Raw genomic sequence first — 12,495 nt, 5'->3', positions numbered from 1 at the left:
TGGGAAGCCAGATCATGTCTCTTCTCCCTACTTTGGAAAGCCAGCCAGGATCTGGTCACTTATAGGCCACAGTAAAGGACTAAAATAAATCTAGACTCATATTCCATGACTTCTACCCCACACCCTCACTTTCAGTCTCCTGCTTCCTTGCTGGTAACAGGTCACTTCCAACAGCTCCCACCTGGGCCCCTGGCACCTGCTGTCCTCCTCAGTCTGGAATTCTCTCATTTCCTCCTTCTATTCAGCATTTGACTCAATGTCACTTGCTTAGAAAGACCATTTAAATTAGTACCACTGTTTCTTGCAATACCTTAAACTTGCCTAATTTTTCTTCATAGTATTCACCATCATCTACCATTGTAGTATAGGTCTGTCTTTATTCCTCACTAGCAAGTAAGTGTCCAAGGGCAGGGCAATTGTCTTTCACACTTAGAACAGCTCCCAGCCTATTACAGTACTCAAAAACCCTTGCTGAGTAATGAGTAAGTGGCAGTAATCAACATTTCTTTAGAGTCTACACCTGTCTCTGGGCCAGGTACTATGGTAAGTGTCTTACTTGTGTCCTGCTTAGTCCTCATAACAATTCTGTGAGGGAGATACTACTATTTTCTCATTTTGTAGATGACGGAACCAAGGTGCAAATGCGCAAAGTACTTAAGGTTACACAGCAAATAGTCACAAGCCTAACTTGAACCCACAGCCCACGCTCCTAAGTACTAAATTAACTCTTCAGGCACTCGTGGAGCCCGCCCCATTCTGGCAACCCGGGCCAGTGCCATTCCGTGCTCACCCAGACCCGGGCCCCAGAATGTCGTCACCAAGCAGCACTGTCTGATGGGGACAGCATGCCAGCCACACACATCATTTAGATTTTCCAGAAGCCACATTAACCACAGATTAAATTAATATGCTTTTAACCCAATATATCCAAATATTATTTCAATATCTTTATAACAAATATTTATAATATAAAATATTACATAAAGATAAAAAGCTATGGAGATATTTTACATTCTTTTACTAGATTAAGTCATTGAACCTAGTAGATGTTTTACACTTTCTGCACATCCCAATTAGACTAGTCACATTTTTAGTGCTCATTAGCCATATATGGCTAGTGGCTACCATACTGGACAGTGCAATTGTGAAAAGAGGTTGATCTCTGGAATGAAGCAGACCTGGTTCCAGTCCTACACTTACTAACTGTGTGAGCTTTTCTCAGCTGTGAAATGGGGGTGTGACATCTACTTCAGGGAGCAGAAGTGAAGACAATGAGGTTCCACATATAAGGCTGCATACCCCCTGCCTCCACCTTAGCACAGGCATTGGCTGATAGATGCTCTGGACAGACGCCTTTTTTCTTCCCACCCAGGAGAAAGAATGTGCTGTGCACAGCCTCTCTCTCGACTCCATTTAAGCCTGTTGAGCCAGTGCCTCTATGTCTACTGCCAGTCCTGAGTGGGAGGAGGTCTCTGGTGGGGGGAGAGGCTCCTAGTCTGAGGCTTTGTCTCCTGGGCCATCTGGCTGAGCTTTGAAGAATAGGCGAGCCTGTATCCCTTTTCAGGGCACATTTCATGGCTCTGTATATCCTCAGAGGCCCCTTCCTGGGAAAATTATCCCCAAGCCCCAAAAATGAGCAATCAGCTATCTCTCCTATCAGTGGGACTTTCCTTTCAGTCAGCTTCCATGTCCCTACAGAGCATCTCCGGACTGGAAGGGCGTTTAAAGACGGTATAGTTCAACCCATTGCTTTACAAAGGAAGACTGGTCTAGAGAGCAGATAGAACTTTCCCAGGCTCATATAGTGACAATACAGGCTTAAAACTGGACCCTTTGCATTTGCATTCTCCACCTGAAAACACACAGGCAGATCCATAGAGATTTCCCTTATGGACTGCTGATGCTTCTGTACGTGATACGTTCATCTTTGTCTTTTCACAATCTGCATTTCATTCTAAGCACCAGCATCTAAGGACAAGTAGGTTGGTATGCATTACTCTATTCTCAATAGCCTTCAAATGTGTTTTCTTGCCAGTTTTCAATCCTTGATCAACTGGTCCCAAGTAAACTTGAATGTAATCCAGATTAACCTATTTATGAAAAGCTGAAGAAAACCATAACCTATTTGACTATCAATTTCATGCTCAAAACATAGTAGGAAATATTTCATCTTTGTATGTTGATAAAAGGCCCTACTCCCCATAACAAACTTTTATCCATGAGTCTAAGGATTTTTAATTGTAATATAAGCTCACATACAAGGCAAAAAGAACAAAACTATACCAAATATACAAAATTCAGTACCTTTTAAATGGCAGAGAGGAAAAATTATAATCACCCACAAATTCTCAATATGACAGTCTCTGAGTATTTGTCTATAATCCCTTAGCAAATGCACCTTTATTTGCAGTTGTACACACTCCAGACACAAGTGTCATTAATTAAATAACACACTCAGCAAACTCTCAGAGCCATTAATTATCAAAGGTAGCCTGCTCCATGCTTAGTTCTGAAATTCTATTATGACAGGAGTGCACACTAGAGCAAAGGGATATGCCAGAGGAAGGTCACCCTCAAAAGCATGATAAGAAGGAGCTGTCAGACAAGGTAAATGACAAAGCACACATGCCTTTTAGCTTTTGCTTTGCCCCTTTGGAGGGCTTAAAGGAAGGGAAGGTGTTTCACATTGCAGGAACTTTCTTTCCCAAAATTAGTTTCTCTCACAAAAGACACCAGTATATATAAAGTAATCTTTTTTCATTTTGACTGAGTCTCAGGGAAAAGTAATATCAACTGAAGATTTAGAGACAAATAAAGCCCGTTCTTCATGAGCTCCATCAGAATGAGAAAGCCTTTTAGGGAGAGTCTTTGCTAGACACAGGCGTGGGCAAGTGGATGTAAATGGAGCGAATGTGGAAGACAAAAGCCTTCTGGCTTTAAGGGGCCAATAAACACATACCCAAGAAGGAGCCTGAATTTTCCAGGGCAGGTTTCTCTGTTTTGCTTTCTCACTGCCACCACTGAGCCCCAAGGCCTGTGGCATTTCTTTCTCCAGGACACTGTGGGATAAAGGAGAGGATGAACCCTCTTGGGCTGTGGTAAATCACCCACAGCAACAAGCTTGGCAATCATCTTTCTTGCATGTTTGCTGTTCGTATTTATTTCTCCAAAGAACATGCAATGCTGAGTCTGTGGTCACTCCACAAAGGACAGCCCCAATCTCACTGCAAAAACAGAAGTCTGCATCTCCCCTCCTGAGGGGACTGGCCACACCACATGGTGCCCACAGCTGCTTTCTTTGCCCTGAAGGGCGTGAACTTGGAGCATTGGGAAATAGACCCTGTTTACACTTTCCCATCACAAGAAGTTGTGTTAATCAGCATGTGTGACATGTCACAGAAGAATAGTTCTAAGTTAGGGACCTTGCTGGGAAGTTGCCCTGCTCTCTGAGGTCCAGCCTCACAGTGCTGGGTTTCTGGCCACTGCACTTGGGATAACCCTCCCTGTGTCTAGATGAAAGGACAATTGTGTTGCCATGGAGATACTAATCAGAGTGGCTCTCTGATCCTTGCTATCTCTCCTCTACCTTCGCCTTTACCCACTTTCTGTAAGAGATTGCCACCAGTGGCTTTGTGGTCCAATTTCTGATTTCAGTTTATTAAGAAAAAGCTGAAAAGCAGAGATCAGGGGTGCCTGCCCTTAGAAAATTGCTCACCTTGTTTTTGGTGTGAGCAGAATGACCTTTCCACGGCTGTCTGCCTCTAGCCTGCTAGGAAATGAGAGTTACTTTTCAAAGAAGGGAGCTGTTGCAGAGGGGTTTTATGTTACATTTGAGAACATGATCACTTGGTTCTAAAACCATTCTGTGTTAGCCCTGGTGTGGATGTAAAGCAGGTCACTTTTGTCCTTCTCATGGGCAAGAATCACTGCCTGTGAAGAACAGCACTTGTCCTGGTTGTGTGGCTGTTCTAAGAGTGCAGAAAACAGACAACCTTACTAGAGACTGAACATTTGCAACTGGAACCTGCTGAAACCTATCTCCAGCACCTGAGTTGCTTTGCGGCATGTGGAGTATATTACGGGATCAAGAAGGAGACAGCTTGGAGCTTCTCACCATCACATAACTGTCTGTGATTCCCCTCCAGAGGCCAGGCCCACACTGCAGGCTGGTCAGAGCAGAATTTCTGCAGCTGGAATGGCAGCAGGGCATTTCTTAGACCTCCCCAGGGGATTATAGTGAGCAGACAAGTTTAAAAACATTACCTTAAGGAAACAAGAAAAGCCCGTTGAGTTTTTGTGGTCCCATATCTGCCTTTTATACTCTATCAAGTCAACTGTGGCCAGTGCCCACCCACATTCACCTACAGAAGACGAGACATTGACCTGTTTTTTAGCTTCAAAGCAAAGAGGCTCTTTCTTTGGGTCAATGACCTGTAAGTCTCCATATGCACACTTAGTAAAAAGATGTTGCTTTGAACACCTGCAGAGGATGATGAGATCTGTTGAAAACAGGAGACTCAGCTTCATTTATTTGTGGAGAAAGACTTTATCAAGCCTAATGGCACTTGCACGTTCCAGGAGAAGTCAGAGTGTTCCTTTGGCACCCTGGTCGGGGTCCCCTTGGTACCTCTGCTTTCACCCTGTGCTCACTAAGTCATGACAACAAAATGCAAACTGACTTTGAAGACCCTCCTGAAGGTTTAAGGGAAAGACAAATGAGAAGATCACAGTGCATCCATACAGGAAAACCATACTTAAAAATCATCCAAATGTTCTTCATTAGCCATTTTTAATTTCCTTCCAAATGCAAAGCTCCTCCAAAAATCCCTTAACTGTTCAGACCAATGGAGTTTCCCCTTTGTCTTCTACTCTGCAAAGCAAACCCCTGAAAATGAGCTGCTTTGTATGACCTTTACCCACCTTCGCCTTCACCCACTTTCTGTAAGAGATTGCCACCAGGTGCTGGAGATAGGTTTCAGCAGGTTCTACCCTCTACTCTGCAAAGCAAACCCCTGAAAATGAGCTGCTTTGTATGACCTGTTAGTCCTCAAGCCCAGCCTTGCAGCAGAGAGGGGTCAGTCAGTTCACCTGCCACTGTGTTTATTAGGAACTTAGAAATATTTGAGAAACATCATGATCATTCCCATGTTCATTACCAGTCAAACTTTGGGCACCCTGAGCTCTCTGCTCTCAGAACTCCGAAAGCGCACATTTTCTGGACTGCTCACCTGAACCTTATCAGCTGCTGCACTGCCTCACCCTGTCCAAGTGTTTCTCCAAATGAGATGGAAGCCCCTTCGGATTATCGTCTTTCACCTCTCTGCACCTTCCTCTAAGCCTTACATGTCAATAAATATTTTTGTCAATCTGCCCGGAGAGCACTGAAAACACTGCTGTCTGATGGTGGTATTGAAGGAAACTAGAGACCAGAAGAAGGGTGCGTAGTGTATGAAGTCCAATCAGAAGATGGGAAGATAAGTACGTTGCCCAGAGGCACCCTTTCCCAGAATGGGGCGTAATCTCCCCCATGGAGCTAAGTACTGACATACACTTGCCTGGACACTCATGGGTCTCTGTCACCTTCTGGTTTCTGACTGGCACTGTGATAGAGCATAAATAATATGACAATAACAGGCCTACAGTAGTGAGTACTTACAAAGTATTGATAAAGCACTGCTCTGAGTGCTTTCCTGTATCAGCCCACTCAGTCATCTCCATACCCCTCCATCCCCAGTGTATGTTTCACATTGCCGGGAGACATAGAGCCAATATACGACAAGGCTGCCCTTCAGGCCCAAGCCTTGTCAAAGCCAGGCATGTCCACTTGCTCTACTCCGGCAGGAAAAGCAAAGTCTGCTTCCCATGAGCTTGCAGGCTAGTTGAAGAAAAGAAAAAATAACTGCAGAAGACAGAGCCTTAAGAAGTTAGGCCAACAGTGTGGATGTCAAAGCTGTGTGAGGGATGGCTTGCAGAGCATTGTGCGTACTCTGACAGAAAGCCTGCTCAGGTATGGATAGCGGCACCCACAGAGATTCAGAAATTACAGGGCTGGGTTGGGAAGGGTGGGTGTGGGAAATAACACGGGGCTACAATGTTCAAAAGACCAAAAATAAAACTGAAAGAAACTTCTCCTAGGACATAAATCTGCCCTAGACAGGCGAGGCGGAGGAAAAGAAAGGGCACATCCATTTTCAGGCCTGCACAGGTGCCTCTGACTCAAAGTCAATAACTGTTCAAGGACAAGAGCAATGATGAATGATTGGGAGGTGACCTGTGTGTCCAGACAAGATGGGTGGTGCTGGGCACAATAGGGGATGATCCCCATGTCAGAAAGGAATGAGACAGGCCTCTTTCTCTGGGGGGTGCAAACTGACTGGTGCATATACCGCACTCTCCACCCCTCACATACAGACATCAGTGGATCTAGGGGAAGCAGATCCTAAGCTCAGATGTGAAGGCTGAAGCAGAACTGATTAGACCTCCATGTTCTGGATTCCAGAAGGGGCCAGATATAGTTCCAAGGAAGGTTCTGCCTGCTCTTTGCTCTCTGACTTTGTTATGAGGTTATAGGAAAAGGGTAGTGCTAGACTCACTGAAAACCTTCTCCATGTACAAAGGCTGTAATATGTTGGGGTACCCTTGAACTCACACTGGAACTGCCAGATGGCTGGATCTTTGCACCTCAGCCTCCCAGGTGTATTGCACTCAGAGCCACAAGTAATAAGTAAAAGCTATTTGAATCTTCACTGAAATGCCTTGAGAACACTGAAAGGGAGGTCCATCTGTGTTTCCCGATGCCATTCCTTAGGATCTCTTCACCTGTATCACACCTACCCCAAGCATCTCCTAGTACCCTGTCTTTCAATCTTCCCCAAATTTTATGAAATCTGGCCCATAAATCCCTCATCCTTCTTCCCCTCCTATTGAACTTCCTTTTTGCTGCAGCCCTCTGCTTTTCCAGTGTCCTCCAAGCCAGGAGCCTCACCTAGTCCTATTTCTAACCACACCCACTTTTCTGAGACTTCTCATTAAGGCTAGAAGCCAAGACTCCTACAGATTCTCCTTTGGAATACAGGAGGGTGTCAGAGCTATGAAATGTATTGCTGTGATCTAGGAGTTATCTTTCCTAATAGGATTAACCCCTAACTACCACCACCTTTTCTATTTTATGAGAAGAAATTATTTGTGTTAGGCCTGGGCCCAGATACTTGAGGTGACATGGCCTTGAAGCAAAGCTGATTCAGCCTACTACACACTGTCTCAATAATTCCCCAAATTCAGGGGCTGAGAATGTCAGACTCATATGAAGAGCTTGTTAGGAATTTCTCTCCAGATTCTTGGGCCTCTCCCCATACATGTTGATTCAGGAAGTTGGGGAGAGACCCAAGAAATGTGTTTGTTAACAAGCTCACCAGGTAATTCTGGTAACGGCTCTGTTTGAGAACCTATTATTGCCTAATTACTAAAGGTCTGAAATGGCTTCAATTTTATGTAAGCCTTGTGTCCATAAAATAGACTCTTACGAGACCATGTGGCTGACTCCTGGGGCATGGGCTGTGGGCACAAGCTGTATAAAACATGAGGATCAAGGTGGGACAGGCATCAGGAGGGTTGGAACCTACCTATTTCACATAATCTTCCCACAACTACCTGGCCTCTGGTACAATGTTAATGGCAATCTAACAGATTAGTAGTAAGCAAACTTACATTTTATTTATTGCCCTGACTCCAGAATTGCTATCAGCTCTAACTTAAGTGTCTGTTTTTATGTTCCATCATTCCCAGGCATGAAAAGTAATGTGAACAAATCCCAAGGCATGAGGAAGTGGGCCTCGTTCTCTAGGACCCTGCGGCGTTGGAAATGAAGCTGAGCAGACTTTATTACATCCTACAATTCTGCAACCTTTTGCAAAGCATTTTATTACACTTGTGGAAGTCAACAGGGTTACATTTCAATCATGATGACTGACAGGCTAACTTCAAAACAACAGCATCGGCAGCCTTCCACACTTCCTGGTCTGTCTACTTAGAACAGAACCCTTCCTGAATTGTTCCTTGGCCTGGGTGGAAATAAAATGGTAGTTAAAATATTTATCTCGTGTGTTGGCTAACTTAAAAATTGATGTTTTGAGGCTCTGAAACTCACAACGGAGAAAGTCTATCCCTTAGAACTACTTCTGTGCTCCCTGTAAACAAAAGGTGTGTTAAGGCTGAGGTAAGATTTAGAGAGTTTCCATTTTGGTAGGTAAGAAACTGGAACAAGAAACGTACAATGTTTCCTTGGTCATAGCCTTCTCCTGTAGAGAGGCAGAGTAGAAAGAACCTACAACGGCTAAAAATTAGCTTCTGGAAACTAATAAACACAATGCAGGAATCAGACACCTTAGACAGGCTGTTTGGGTGGCTGGAATATAAGGAAGGAGAATGGAAAAGTTCTCAGTATGTCTTAGGAAGCACACTCCATGCCCACAATAATCAGTTTCTTTAAGGGAGGATGACAGAAGGATGCCTTTTCTTCTCTTGATATATTAATAAAAGGAGAGATTAGAGTTTAGAGAGAAAAATAAAATACATCAATAGCACTGCTACAAAAAACCAAAAGCAGGATTTTTTTTTTCATGAAAAACCTCCTTGAGAATCCCTTTGGTTCATGGGCCCTTCCCTGAATCCAACACCATCACTACATGTTCCTATGATTTGTAAAACAAATGGCTACCACTGGGTGGCTAAAAACAACAGAAATGTGCTCTCTCTCAGTTCTGGAGTGCAGAAATCCAGAATGCAGCAAGGCCGGGCTCCCTGCAGAGGCTCTGGAGCAATCTGTCCTTGCTGCTGCTGGCTGCTGGCAGTCCTTGCCATCATTTTCGCCTCTGCCTCTGTCTTCACATTCCTCCACTTCAATCTGTGTGTCTCCCCTCTGCACATATCTTATAAGGACACATCATTGGATTAAGGGCCCACTCAGATAATCCAGAATGGTATCTCAAGATCTTAATATCCTTCACATAATTATATTTGCGTAGGCCCTTTTTCAAAATAAGGTAACATATCTTTATGGGGGGGTGCTATTCGACCCACTACTTGGGACATTTGTCCTTTAATTGTTTCTAGTCCAGTGTAAGTCAATAGACTGAGTATGACTGAATTGCATGCCATTTCAAATCTTATATGTCTTTGTCAAAGTCCTATTCATTACAATGATCCGAGGTGACTTTTTGAGACTTGGAAGCCCTCTGGTTCCCAAGCAAAGTCTGGGAGGTTTCTTTCTTAGCTGAAGGTAAAAACTACGACAATGTGAATAGGATGTGCTCAGAGGGTAAAACGCCAGTGAGGGAAGGTGGCAAGTACTGGTAATTTCACCAAGCTTGAGGGCTACTGATTTGTGGACCAGGTCAAATATTGATCTCATCTCAGTTTTAATAGCAAATGCCACCAAAATGCCTAGCCTCTAACTCTAAAGCTAATTCCACATGTCACTCGTTGGCTTTCAACCAAAGGAGTACATAAAATAAACAGCCACTGATGAAACAATGAATGGAGTCATACTGCAAGCCTGCCTGAAGTTTTGTTTCCACTTCGTCTGTGCAAGTAAAAGCCTACAGGAGCCTCATTTCCACCTGCCCACCCAGCAGTTTCCTTGCTCCACGCTCTTCCTATGACTCTGCTATGATTTGCAGGCTGTGGGCATGGAAGGCCAGCCTGAATCTTAGCTTCCATGCCAGTCCACACTTAGCTGGAAGGCATGATGGCCCAACAAGGACTGTTTAAGAGTGCTTTTTAAAGAATGTGTGAAGAACTGACAAAGCCTTCTGATACCAGTAGGGAAAAAAACAGCTATTACTCCTTTTGCTAAAGTGGGTCTGGTCTGCACTGAGAACATACAAAAGACAAAGGAGAGCAATGCTTAAGTTAGAACAATGTTTCTGGCAATAGCCGCCTTGTCTCTCTGATTTTTTTCTTAGACATAAATACCCACTTGGCTGCTTCTGTTTTTCTCAAGAGCTGGAGAGCTGCTAATTTTGTGGTAAACAATAGATAACTCAGAGGTAGATTTGGGTCCATTTCTATTGTGCTGGTCCCTCTCTCTGTTGACAACACTAGAAGGAAGATTCTCCTGCTTATCTTTGTGTGCTTACTCTTCAACCCTAGGCCCACTTTGTATCTTTATTGCTCTGCCCGAAGTCAAAATCCAAAAGGTGGAAGAGACTGATCCTCTATTTTTGGCAAGGAACTTGAAAGAATGTTTTCCTGTGATTACCTCCACCACAGCTACCCAAAGTTATAGAACAATACTCCTCAAACCCCATCAGTTCTTTCAGATGGTAAGAAGGGGCTGTGTGTCCCAATGAGCAGGAGCCTCTCTTGTCTCTCCTCTTCAGTATCAAAGCTTGAAACTTAGGTCTGGGCATGGACCTACTTCTTCCTATGTACAGTGGTCTGTACTTTCTGAGTATACTGCCCAACATGCTGATAAAAGAAGGAAATGAGCTTTTGTCATATATTTATTATAGATGTATTTGCAAATGTTTTATTTAATCCACACAAGATCCCTACATGATACATATGGAAATTTAGGTGACTTGCTCAAGGTGACAAAGTTGGTAATAAGTGGGTTTGGGGTCAACTTAGGCCTGATTTATAAAACCTATGCTCCTCAGGGAAGAATTGTAACCAAGGGCTTCAGCAAATTTAATATATACCTTTCCCAGTTTTCTCCTGAAACGTCAATTGAGTTGGCAGCTTGGCCCTTTGTACTGATGTTCAAATGGAAAGGGGGGAGGGATAGTTAGGAAAAGGCAGGGAATATCCAAACATTCTCAAGTGAAAGCATCTCCCTAGTCATGTAAATGTAGACAACTAATGGCATTCCTATACCTTAATAAAATGTGAGAAAAGTGTTACTAAAAATGCTTACTGTAACTCTGGGGCAAATGTGTTCACTAAAAGGTTAATAATTATGTATCTTAGGAGTAAAACGCTAGTGCACTGTTGGTGGGATTGCAGACTGGTATAACCACTATGGAAAACAGTATGGAATTTTCTCAGAAAACTAAAAATGGATCTGCCTTTTGACCCAGCAGTTCCACTGCTAGGATTATCTCCTAAGAACCCTGAAACACCAATCCAAAAGAACCTATGTACCCCAATGTTCATAGCAGCACAATTTACAATAGCCAAGTGCTGGAAGCAACCTATGTTCCCATCAGTAAATGAATGGATCAAAAAATTATGGTACATTTACACAATGGAATTCTATGCAGCAGAAAGAAAGGAGCTCCTACCCTTTGCAACAGCGTGGATGGAACTGGAAAGCATTATGCTAAGCAAAATAAGCCAGTCAGTGAAAGACAAATACCATATGATCTCACCTTTAACAGGGACCTAATCAACAAAACAAACAAACAACCAAAATATAACCAAAGACACTGAAACTGACAACAGGCTGACAGTGACCAGAGGGGAGAGGGGAAGGAATTTCAGGGGAAAAGGGGAAGGGTTTGCAGGAACAAATATAAAAGGCACATGGACAAAAACAAGGGGCGGGGGTGGAAATGGGAGGGAGGTAGAGAGGGCTGGGGGGGTAGGGGTAAAAGGCAGAAAACTGTACCTGAACAACAATTAAAATAAAATAAAATAAAATAAAATAAACTTAACACACACACACACAAAAGAAGTAAAACATAAATTAATATGTAATTACTTAATTATGAGGATTAAAAAATGGGTCAGTCCTACTTAGAACAACCACCACCATCAACCCTCAAGCATGGCCACACACTTGCAGCTCATTTCAGATCTGAAAACATCTCGATCACCTACTATGCATCAAAGGCAACAGCTCAGCAACCAAAAACAGGGTTGCCCCCGAGGTACAGCTACAAAGTAAAGTAACTGGGTTGCAGATGGGAGGGGAATAGGAAGAGCTGGGCTAGTTTCAACAAGAATATAGGCCTTACTTCTAGGCCACAGAGGATTGCCTAGAGGTAAGATAGAAGATTTCTGAATCTATTATTATTACTATTACTATTCTTTTTCACATAAAACTCACAAAAATCAGCCAGTCTTTCCTCTTGCCTTTCTCTCTTCCTTTTTCTAATGTTTATTTAAAAATATTTATTCAATAAATATGTATTCAACACCTATTGTGTGCCAAGTATTGTACATACTAGGTGCCGCTGCTATAATGCAGAGCAAAAACATTTGGAAGTAACTATTACCCTCCTCTGTAGATGAGGAAACCAAAGTTCAGAGTTTGTGAGTTGTTTAAGGTCACACACTAGTAATGAGGCATTTCTGTACACCAAAGCCTGGGGCTCTTTCCTCTAAGCCAAGCTGTTTCTCAGAAGACAGAACAAGAGAGAACAGGAGATCCTTTATGAGTTAATTCATGGTTTTCTGTATAGACCAGCCCCAATAAACACACCTACTTTCCCCACATCAAAATTAGCTGAGGAAACTCAGTCTAGGCCTCCAAGGTTCAATTCTGTCAATTTG

General features: G+C 43.2%; 1 protein-coding gene across 1 annotated transcript in view; it reads left to right on the top strand.

Annotated features, from left to right (window-relative positions):
- Positions 1-8,092, top strand: part of FHIT (fragile histidine triad diadenosine triphosphatase) — a 1,459,115-nt gene extending 1,451,023 nt beyond the window's left edge. Inside the window, exon 9 of the mRNA XM_028518409.2 lies at positions 7,786-8,092. The gene's annotated coding sequence lies outside the window, so the exon portion shown is untranslated. The remainder of the gene's footprint in view (positions 1-7,785) is intronic.
- Positions 8,093-12,495: the final 4,403 nt, after the last annotated feature.

The sequence above is a fragment of the Phyllostomus discolor genome, chromosome 7 (assembly GCF_004126475.2).
Source record: "Phyllostomus discolor isolate MPI-MPIP mPhyDis1 chromosome 7, mPhyDis1.pri.v3, whole genome shotgun sequence".
In the NCBI taxonomy this organism is placed as follows: domain Eukaryota; kingdom Metazoa; phylum Chordata; class Mammalia; order Chiroptera; family Phyllostomidae; genus Phyllostomus; species Phyllostomus discolor.
The sequence above is the reverse complement of the archived record's forward strand: the minus strand, read 5'-3'. Positions and strand labels throughout refer to the sequence as shown.